At 35.5% G+C, this 10,751-nt stretch overlaps 1 pseudogene; it reads right to left on the bottom strand.

Annotated features, from left to right (window-relative positions):
• Positions 1–2,688: 2,688 nt before the first annotated feature.
• Positions 2,689–3,383, bottom strand: LOC147410044 (geraniol 8-hydroxylase pseudogene; annotated as a pseudogene).
• Between the last annotated feature and the right edge of the window lie 7,368 nt (positions 3,384–10,751).

Genomic DNA, 10,751 nt, shown 5'->3' with positions numbered 1-10,751 from the left:
CATCAATTGTTGATGTTCTTTAAAATCAGCAACCATTTAGTAAAATCGAGCAGAAGCATAAAGAAGGGCTTAAAGTAGTAATTGAGTTTGGATTTGGTGCATTGATTATACATCATTTTTGTATGAAAATCTCTTCTTAATATTGGAAGAGGAAAGTGAGGTCAGTGGTTAAAGAATATTGGGGTGTGGGCACATTTTCTATAATATAAAAAGGGGGGAAAAAGGATTTGAGTCTAATATAGGACTCCTAATTCCCACCAAGTCACACTGAGTTACTTAATTGTCGATTCAATCGAGTCAATTAATGTATTGTGCCGAGCGATTATATTGCTTGGGGGAGCTTAAGTCGCCCCTATAGTAAGGTGCCACATGACCCAATTTATCTCTTGAGTTAGTTCGACATAAAGTGACTCAGGTGGTTAAGTGCAAACTCGACTCAAGAGTCAAATTTTAGAACTTTGATCGAGTAGAATGATGTAATTTGAAGGCTTAACCCAAATCTGACTTACCAAGCCATATGGTATAAGTAGGGTCGTGATATAAAGGTAAGTGGTTTGCATCAAGTGTGATGTTGATGATTGTTGGGATCTAATTAAGTTAGTAAAATGGTATAAATTGGGGGCTTAACTAAGCCCGACATGCCGAGTCACTAGACTCCAATGAATCGGATTTATTAATTAGAAACTCGATGAGTTGAGGGATTCCACTAATTCGAGCTACTAAGTTTGTAATTCAAAATTTTGATCGAGACAAGGTGCCTTCGTCAAATAGTGTAACAAATAATTAGGAATTCGACCAAGTCAAATAGCTTAGTGGATTAATGGAAAATGTATGTGAGGGTTCAATTTAACCCCGACTCACCGAAGCATATGGGCAACCAACCCCAACTCACTAACATCGACTCAGCAAGTCAATTGGTTTTAATTTAGGGGGTAATTTTATAATTGAGATTGGTACAATCTATGGAGTGGCACAGATCGACAACACCGGACTAAGAACTAATTGCCTTATTGTTTTATGAAATTATTATTGTTGCATGTCTACTGTTACTTTAAAGATGCAGGAAGCAGAAGAACTTGACACACACCCGACTTATATGGGGAGTCTGGTCCATATTCTAAGTCGGTCATGCCAGACTACTTAGTGCAAAATCCGACTGTTGGGGGTCGGCCTACAAAAAAAGCCTTGGCCCTTCACTGGTGCCGAGCCCGACCGAGGGGTTGGTGTAGCGGAAAGCCTTGGCCCTTAACTTGTGCCGAGCCCGACCAAGGGGTTGGTGTAGCAAAAAGCCTTGGCCCTTTACTCCCTTCACTGGTGCCGAGCCCGACCGAGGGTTGGTGTAGCAGAAAGCCTTGGCCCTTCACTGGTGCCGAGCCCGACCGAGGGGTTGGTGTAGCGGAAAGCCTTGGCCCTTCACTGGTGCCGAGCCCAACCGAGGGGTTGGTGTAGCGGAAAGCCTTGGCCCATCAGGGGAGCCGAGCCCGATCTGGACTTCGATCGGATATCCTACCATTTATCAAAGCCTTGGCCCATTAGGGGAGCCGTGCCCGATCTGGACTTCGATCGGATATTCTACCATTTATCAAAGCCTTGGCTCATCAGGGGAGCCGAGCCCGATCTGGACTTCGATCGGATATTCTACCATTTATCAAAGTCTTGGCCCATCAGGGGAGCCGATCCCGATCTGGACTTCGATCGGATATTTTACCATTTATCAAAGCCTTGGCTCATCAGGGGAGCCGAGCCCGATCTGGACTACGATCAATTATTCTGCCATTTGTCAAAGTCTTGGCCCATCAAGGGAGCCGAGCCCGATCTAGGACTTTGATCGGATATTCTACCATTTATCAAAGCCTTGGCTCATTAAGAGAGCCGAGCTCGATCTGGGACTTCGATCGGTTATTCTACTATTTATCAAAGTCTTGGATTGTTGTGAGATCCAAGATCAATCTGAGATTTCGATCATTTTTTCTATTATTAATCTAAGTCTTGGATCATTTCAAGATCCAAGCCCGATCTGGGACTTCGGTCGGTTCTTATGTTATTTAACGAAAATCCTGGTTCGTGAGAGGAGCAAATCTCGATCGTAAGGGGGTCGGTACACAGCAAAAATCTTGACGAGTGAAGGAAACCAAACCCGATCAATGAGAGTCGGGTTTACTCGTCTGTGTTTTTTTTAGTATATATATAACGATTGGTTTATAAGGGAAGCAAGTCCATCCATTGGGGGTGGGTTTAATTGATTTATGTTCCAAACCCGACCATAGGGGGTTATATCTATTGGTTTTGGAGATCGGGTTTATGATGGTACCAAGCGCAGTCAATAATCAGAAAATGACAATTTATGGGGTGCGTGACCACGTGTCACATAGTTCCATTCATTTATTCTCGGGCGCTCAGACTAAAAGTCCAAACCCCCGAGAGGGGGTATTGTGGAGGATATTTCACACTAGGAACTGAGGGTGACACGTGACACCTAGGGATTCGAATTTGGTATGGATATACGAGGGTAAGCTTGGTAGAAAGTACAAAATATGTACGAGAAAAATCCCCTTCTAAGTTGGAGAAGGGTAAAATCGGTAGTGGGGTCCATTTAAGTTCTAAGGTCTCATCTCTATATAGATAGATGGACACATGAGCTAAGAGGTATGATTTTCTCCCCTCTCAAGACTTCACTTATTGTTTGTACTAAATCTCTGACTTGGGCGTCGGAGTGGTGTCATTGCAGGCACACCTAGGAGAACAAGGATAGGGGATCGCGAGGTGGCGAGACATAACTGAAAGTAGAGCAAAAATCCAACTAAATGAGTGGAGAAGTGATGCCAACATCAAGTGAATCATTTTATATGCCAATGGCAATCCTGGACAAATTCATCTACCTGCACCAAATGGGATGAGCTCAAACTCTTGACCTCTAAAATCGATGTCTGACCCAAAAACTCTATCAGGTATGAACGATTTGGGCTTTTGCCATATGTTAGGGTCTCTGCCGATAGCCCACACATTCACTAGAACTTGTGCATGCTTTGGCACAGTGAATCCACATATTTCTACTTCAGTTTCAGCTCTACGAGGAATTAAGAGTGGAGCTGGTGGGTGTAAACGCAATGTTTCCTTAATGATTGCTTGTAAGTAAGGGAGCCGAACAATATCTAACTCCTCCACAGGCTTGTTCTTGCCAATCTTTTGTTCAAGCTCTGATCAAGCATTTTCCATTATATTCGGGTGGCGTAGTAGCTCTGTCATTGCCCATTCCAATGTGCTTGAGCTTGTGTCTGTCCCTGCAATAAATATATCCTGCATAAATCATTTTACATTAGAATGTCTACTACTCTACTCAGAATCTTTAGGTTACCTTTTAAGGTTTTCCTATGACCTACCTCCATAATCAATGGACCGTATTGCATGGAGGAACAAAATTTGTTTAACTTACCCTAAATCTCTAAATCCCATCTTTTCGTTACACCCTAATATTCACCTAAGAGCTAAATCGTATTAATCAATGATTTACTACAGCATAAACTACTAATCTTCTACAAAATTAAACTTAAAAAAGGAAAAAATGCATCAAACACAATTGATTGGATAAAATTTAAATTGTGACATATATTAATATCTATGCTACTATGTAACGAAAATGAACCATTAAGGGATTGACATAGAATTATGCCAAACAAGTGCGTCTTGGTTCTAGATCAAGACTAATTTATAGGTTGAAGAACTTGAATATGACATGTTTATTAAACAAAATAGTTTTTTTCATTTTTGTGGTTCTAGGTTGATTATGGATGCAATTAAATAATTTTTCATTAATCTATAAGAGAATACCAAGACGAAGAGGCATCTCATCAATTTGAAAACATATAGGGCACCTCAAATATTCACCATAAGAGGTAGTGGTGTTGTATTTTGTAACTAAATTGTAATGGCAAATATAAGAAGGACGCATCTTCTAATGAAATTAAATTATTTCTTCTGTCAGCTTTCAACCCATCTCTCTCTCTCTCTCACTCACTCAATCACTTTGGACATGATGAAGGGCATCACAAAAAATAATGAGCTCAGACACCCTTGGCATTTAGCTTCTTCCAAAATGTTGAGTGATTGTTTGCTCACAGCCAAACACTTATTTGACATATGATACCGATGACATAAGTAACAAGAAAGAAAGTTCTCTCTCGTGCCACCACATCCATTCTTAGAAAGCTTAATTTTTAGATTTCAAATCTTAAAAAGAATTATGGGATCCACATAGATTATCATTTTGAAAATTGAACACCACTACGTTCAAGATTTCATGAAAACACTCATGAAAAAAAAAAATTGAAAAAATAATAATGTTTTTCGACCCCATGAAAGGTGGTTACAAACTAATAGTAAAAAATTGACAGTTTGCGATTCTTCAACTTATAAACTAGGGTTAGATATTTCAGAATTTTTTGATTTTTTATGAGGATGCTTTTTTCATCACAGAGATTATACTCACAAAACGATCATCTCATTTCAAAACTTTTAGCCCATATAAGACAAAATGCTTTGTCTAGAATGTTGTCTAGGATTTTGTCAAAATAATGCTACCTTATATTTATATAATAGCTTATATTGACTTTAAGAGTACTAGACGTAAAGACTACTACAACATTTTGGAGTGATTGTTTGCTCACAGCCCAACATTGATTTGACATGTGGTGCTGATGACATAAACAATAATAAAAGAAATTTTCTCTCTCTTACCCATGGTAAAAGAATGAAATTTCCTAATAAAATCACCTTGTGGCATTCGGAAACATGATCTAATAAAATAACATTCGAAAACATAATCTAATAAAACAGTCGAATACAACATAAGATAATCATGTTAACACCACGTTGGCTCACTAATGTTGGTTGTCAAATGTTGGGAAAATACTAAAAACATAATAAACATGGATCTATTAAAATAATAATAATAATAATAATAATAATTCCAACAATCTCCCACTTAGCCTTCACATATACCTTTTGTTTAAAACGACTCTTTGGATAGGTACCTTTTGAATAATCGAGTGCAAACTTTTGAAAAACAATTCAAATAATCTTTAAATGTCCCCTTCATTCAAATATACCACTAATGATAGATCATGGATGTAACAAAATGCTCATTTGTCAATCCTAAGATAGTTTCATGATCTCAAAACTAGTACCATCAATAAATTTAGGAGTTTATCTTTACGTGAATTTTCTTTGTGGTATTAGAAAAATGTACACTCCTCAATGTAGTCTGTATGTATATTCCCTAGGTATCCAATTTCATACTCATTGTATGTCATTCTGATATTTTACAGACAGCCATGTGATATTCCATCACCTTTCTATCAAGAATGAAAACTTCATTAATGTGATGCCAAGTCACGTCTAATTCAAAAAATTTTTAAACTTTACGAGTACATCTACTCATAGGCAAATATAACATGTGTACATAATAATGCATAAATAAAGACTAGTTATAATCAATTTTTTTAAGTAGCAATAAATAGTTTATGAGAAGTATAAATAAATCAAAAATTAAGAATAAAAGAAACTCAGTATTTAAATAACATAAACAAATGACATGATAACTCCCATACGAGTTACATATTCCTTGAAAATCTTTGGCGGGAATCTTTTTGTGAAGGAGTCAGCTATCATATTACTAAAATCTATCTTGGCAATATCGATCAATCCTTCACGAACCTTTTCACATACTAAAAGGTACTTTATTTCGATGTGCTTATTTCCTCTTGTTACTCTTTCATTCTCTGCAAATTAATAGCGACCTTGTTCTCACAATAAATAATAATAGGTCTATCAATAGAGTCCACGATCTTTAATTCATCGATAAAGTTCTTTAATCAAATTTCTTGACAGGTTGCTTCATAGCAGCCAATGAATTCTGAATACATGGTCAAATCTGTTAAAATGACATATTTTAAGTTTCTCTATGAGATAGCTCCATGCCCAAATATAAAAATATAACTTGAAGTAGATTTTAAGCTATCACGACAACCAGTATGATCCGCATTAGAATAACCAACAACTCGAAGCTCACTCGATCTTTTGTATACTAGCATAAAGTCTTTTGTTCTCTACAAATATCAAAATATTTTCTTTACTACTCTCCAATGAGCAATACCAGGATTCTACTGATATCTCTCAACCATACCAACAATGTAATTGATATTGGGTCGGATGCAAATCATTGCATACATAAGACTACCAACTACTGAGGCATATTCTAATGCATCGACCTCCATCTTTTCAAACTTATTTTTGATACACTGATCTTGGCAAAATATATCTCTTTTTATCACAAGAGCCTCTCCAGGGGCACATTTATCCATACTAATTTTTTGAACACATTTTCAATGTATGCCCTCTGTAATAAATCCAAAACTCAACTTGTTTATCTTTGTGAATTATAATCCCTAAAACATATTGAGCATCCCCCATATCTTTCATATCAAAAAATTTTGACGAAAAAAACTTTCTATCACACAAGAGAAGAATATCATTACTTGCCAGTAATATATCATCCATATAAAATAGAAAAATGATGAATTAACTCCCACTTATCTTGAAATATATGCATTTGTCAACGACATTTTCTTTAAAACAGTATCTGGTTACCACTTAATCAAATTTCAAGTACTACTGCCTTGATATTTGTTTCAACTCATAGATGGATCTTTTCAATTTATAGACAAGATATTCTCTTTTACCAACTTTAAAACCATCAAGTTGTGCCATATAACTTTATTACTCCATTTCACCATTCAAAAATGCAGTTTTAACATCAATCCAATGTAAACTAAATCATAATGCACCACTATTGCCAAGATGAACCTTAGTAAATCTTTAAAAAAAACTAGGGAATAAGTCTCACTGAAATCAATACCCGGCTTTTGCTTGAACCCTTCATCACAAACTTCACTTTAAATCTCTCGACCTTACTGTAGACACCCCATTTTTGCACTTGCCTGATTAATCAACTCGTCAACCCGATTGCAATGATTCCCAATGATGGATGTTTATTCCATTGCTTTATTTTGTTACCATAAATGTTTCAAAAATCCGGATGAGGTATCTCGAACTGACAAAATTTTAGAAACCACGATACGCTAGAAAAATATAATCCCAGAAGCCTAGAAATCATCATTTTGCAGAGAAAAAGAAGCTTCACGATAAAAATCACTAAAAATTGACCAAATTACCAAAATACCCCTAACCTCAAAACAACCCTAGAGCCTACGTTACGCTTAGGAAAATCCATTCAAACACATAAAATAACAAATCGGAACCAAATAAATCATTTCACCAATTTTAACAGAATTTGGCAAAATTACGAAAATGCCCTCATAAAGTTCATGATCATTTCACACAAAAAATTTCATAAACGACAAAAACTAATGTTTTCATTGAATTCCTTACAAAAAATCGATTCTAAAACATCCTAGAACATTAAAAAACGACTTAAAACGTGAAAAGTCCTCTCCGGGGGTAAAACGGTAATTTCACAATTTTCATAATTAAAAATTTCGAAATTAATAAATAAAACATTAAATAATTAAAGTGAAATATTAATGAAATTAATTTAAAATTTTGAACCGAAGAAATCGATCAATCGGGCTTTCAAGTAAAATTGTTGAGGGTTCGTGAGATATTTCTTTAAGGACCCCTCCATTTGGGGGTCCAAAGAATTAAAGAAATAATGGAGGGGGGTTCTCCAAAAATTAAAAGTAAATCAAGCAAGACTGAAGTCAAGGTATTAAAGTCAATCAAGTGAGACTAAAGTCAAAATTAAAGTCAATTAAGCAAGACTGAAGTCAAGATATTAAAAGTCAATCAATTAAGACTAAAGTCAAAACATTAAAAGTCAATCAAATAAGACCAAAAGTCATAATAGAGTTCTAATTAAATAATAACTCAATCAAATAGAGTTCTAACTTAAAAACAATTCTACCTAAAATAATTCTAATAAAAATACAATTCTACCTAAAACAAGTCTAACTAAAACACAACTCTAATTAAAAGAACTCTAATTAAATACTAACTCTATCCAAATCAACCCCTAAAAACATTTATAAATAGAGGTGCTCACACCTTATTTTCGTATCAAATCATAAACCCTAAGAGAAGTAGGTCTAGAAGCCCCCATAGCCTCCCATAAACCCTAGTTTTGGAGCCCCAACTCCTTACCTAACATCCCTCCTTCAATTTTAGTCTAGAAAACACCTAAAATCCCTCCAAAAATACCCCCAAATCCGCAATAACTTGAAGAGTTCAGATCCAAAAACAAGGAGATACCTTGATCTAGGAGATCCGAAGTCAAATCCGGAGACAGAACAAAGGAAGGGAGTACAGTACAAGGAACTCTTTTTGTCAGATCTGAGGGAGCAAAATCCTTGCAATCGGAAAGGTATCAGATATTTTTATTTTTATTTCTATCTAGGTTTTTAGCAATGTGATTTACTTGGAAAGTTAGTAGAGACCGGCTTTGGCCGGGCGGGGTTGGTGCCTAACACCTTCCAACCCCGTAACGTGATCCCCGGACTATTTTTTTCTCTTTCGTAGATTAGTTTGCCTTTTTTAGAGTCAGTTTGGTTCCTAGACCTTAACAATTAGGTGGCGACTCCCAAACCTCAAGGGTCAAAAGTGGATCCGCGCACCCCGTGGATCGAGCGCGCTTTCAGTGGCGACTCCACTGGGGACATTGAGGATTAAACTTGAAAAGCCCCAAGTATGGGAAGCATTGCTAATAGAGACCTTATTACTTTTGTGTTGTTGTTTGTTTTTATTTTATTGTTTTAATTTATCTGTCTATTTTCATGGCTTATCTCTCTCGTGACTCTATTAATGATTATTATGTTGAATATTGTGTTTAGCCTGTTTTTTATGGTTCAATAAAGGATTATTCGGAATGGCCCTAGATGAGGCGAAAGTTCCAAGGAAAATTTTATTGAGGATAATGATTATATAGATCATGGGGATTGTTAAAATATTTTTTTTCTTCCTTCTAAGTTATTATTCATTATTTGATTGTTTTAAAAAAAAAAAAAAAAAAAAAACACGTATGGATGCATTCTTTAATCGCATCATTACTGATTTTTATTATTTTTTTTTAAAAGAAAGGGGATATTTTTTGTTGCTAGGTATGTTCAAGCAATTATTTTTTTAGGTTTTTAATTTTTTTTATATATATTAATTTGTTTGGTCAATTTTTCAAAAAAAAAAAAACAAAAAAAGTGGTTTTTTTATGTTTAGGCGTGCTGCCCTATGGACAGCAAAGAAAAAATAAAGAGAAAGTAAAAAAAAAAAAAATTTTTAGGCTCTGTCAGCAGCACAAGGTGCTGAAGTGGGTGGGGTGCCCCGAGTAATTTTTTATTGTTTTTTCTCCACACCAATTAACAGCAACAATGTGCTTTGTGGGTGGTGTGCGATAAGTAAATTCTATTTTTTTGCTCCCCCCACATCATCTTCTCCAAAGGATTAATGGTTTTCTTTCAACAGAGACCGATTCGGCCTCTCTGTTGATCAATTGAAAATCAGTCCAAACTGATTTAGAATTCCTTTGGAATTTTCGAAATCGTCCTCTCCTTTTGACTTCGGACCTAACTCAAACGATTTTGTTAAAAAGACAAAGGAAAAAAAATTGATTTCACTTCTCACTGTCGAAGGAAATGTAGAGTTTAACCAGCTGAAATCGTTGAAAGTTTGAGCTTTGGGAGGTACGATCGAATCCAAATCATGTTCATAATAGTACTTGAAGGTTTTTTTAACTTCGGAGATCATCACCGATCGGCTGGGTTCTCGTTGCTTCGTTCAATTAAATTACATGGTCGCCTAATCTGAAAATCATGATTGATGTTTAGTTTTAAGAAATTCTGCGAATGGTTCTTTCCTAATCGACTTGTTTTTTTTAGAATGATCGATTGGTAGCTCCTAGAATTTATGGAAACGGTTTCCACTTCGATTTTGAGCTGAACAAACCCTTAAATGGCATGATTTATCGTAGTTAATCTGGAGTTTAAAACCACAAGACCTCGATGATTAACGTGGAACTTTAAATCGATCAAACTAACCTCAAATCGATTGGGTTGAGAGGCTAAAGCATTCTCTGTTTTTTTTAAAAAAATTGATGAACTTGTTTGAAAATCGTTTGAGAGGCTAAAGCATTGCGGAAATTAAATAAAAATTCTCATTTTTACTAAAGCCACATCCATTTATTGAAGCTGATGATCAGTATGGCTAAATAGCTCCTTATCACATTGCCAATGGATTTGTCTTTTAGTTTTTTATTTTTTTTCTCTTTTTCAATTTTTCTCTCTACTGTTTTTGCTTGTTGGCTTGTTAATGGTTTTCCTAAAAAAAACTATGTTCATTTAAGTTTGTTTTAAAAAAAAAATTGATTTGCGTTTTAAAATGTCTCATTTTTTTTTCTCTCTCTCAATTTATTTAAAAATCATCCTAATTTCTCATCCCAACGATTGTTATTTTTAGTCCAATATCCTCAGAAATATCAACTTGGTTAGGGTCGCCCCAAAATAACCTTGATTGAACCATAAAATTTGTTGAGACTTGGAACTAGGGGCTTATTTCAATAACTCGATTTAATTATTAATTTCTAGTCGCCCTTCTAACATGCCATAAGCTTGCTTGAAATAGATGTTTGATTGTGATCATAATGTCGATGTGATGTGATCGGATTGGTAGTTTTAATATTCATGTGATTCATG

This window comes from Akebia trifoliata, chromosome 2 (genome assembly GCF_017979445.1).
Source record: "Akebia trifoliata isolate Shusen 1 chromosome 2, ASM1797944v1, whole genome shotgun sequence".
NCBI classification, from domain to species: domain Eukaryota; kingdom Viridiplantae; phylum Streptophyta; class Magnoliopsida; order Ranunculales; family Lardizabalaceae; genus Akebia; species Akebia trifoliata.
This window is presented reverse-complemented; position numbering and strand designations above follow the sequence as displayed.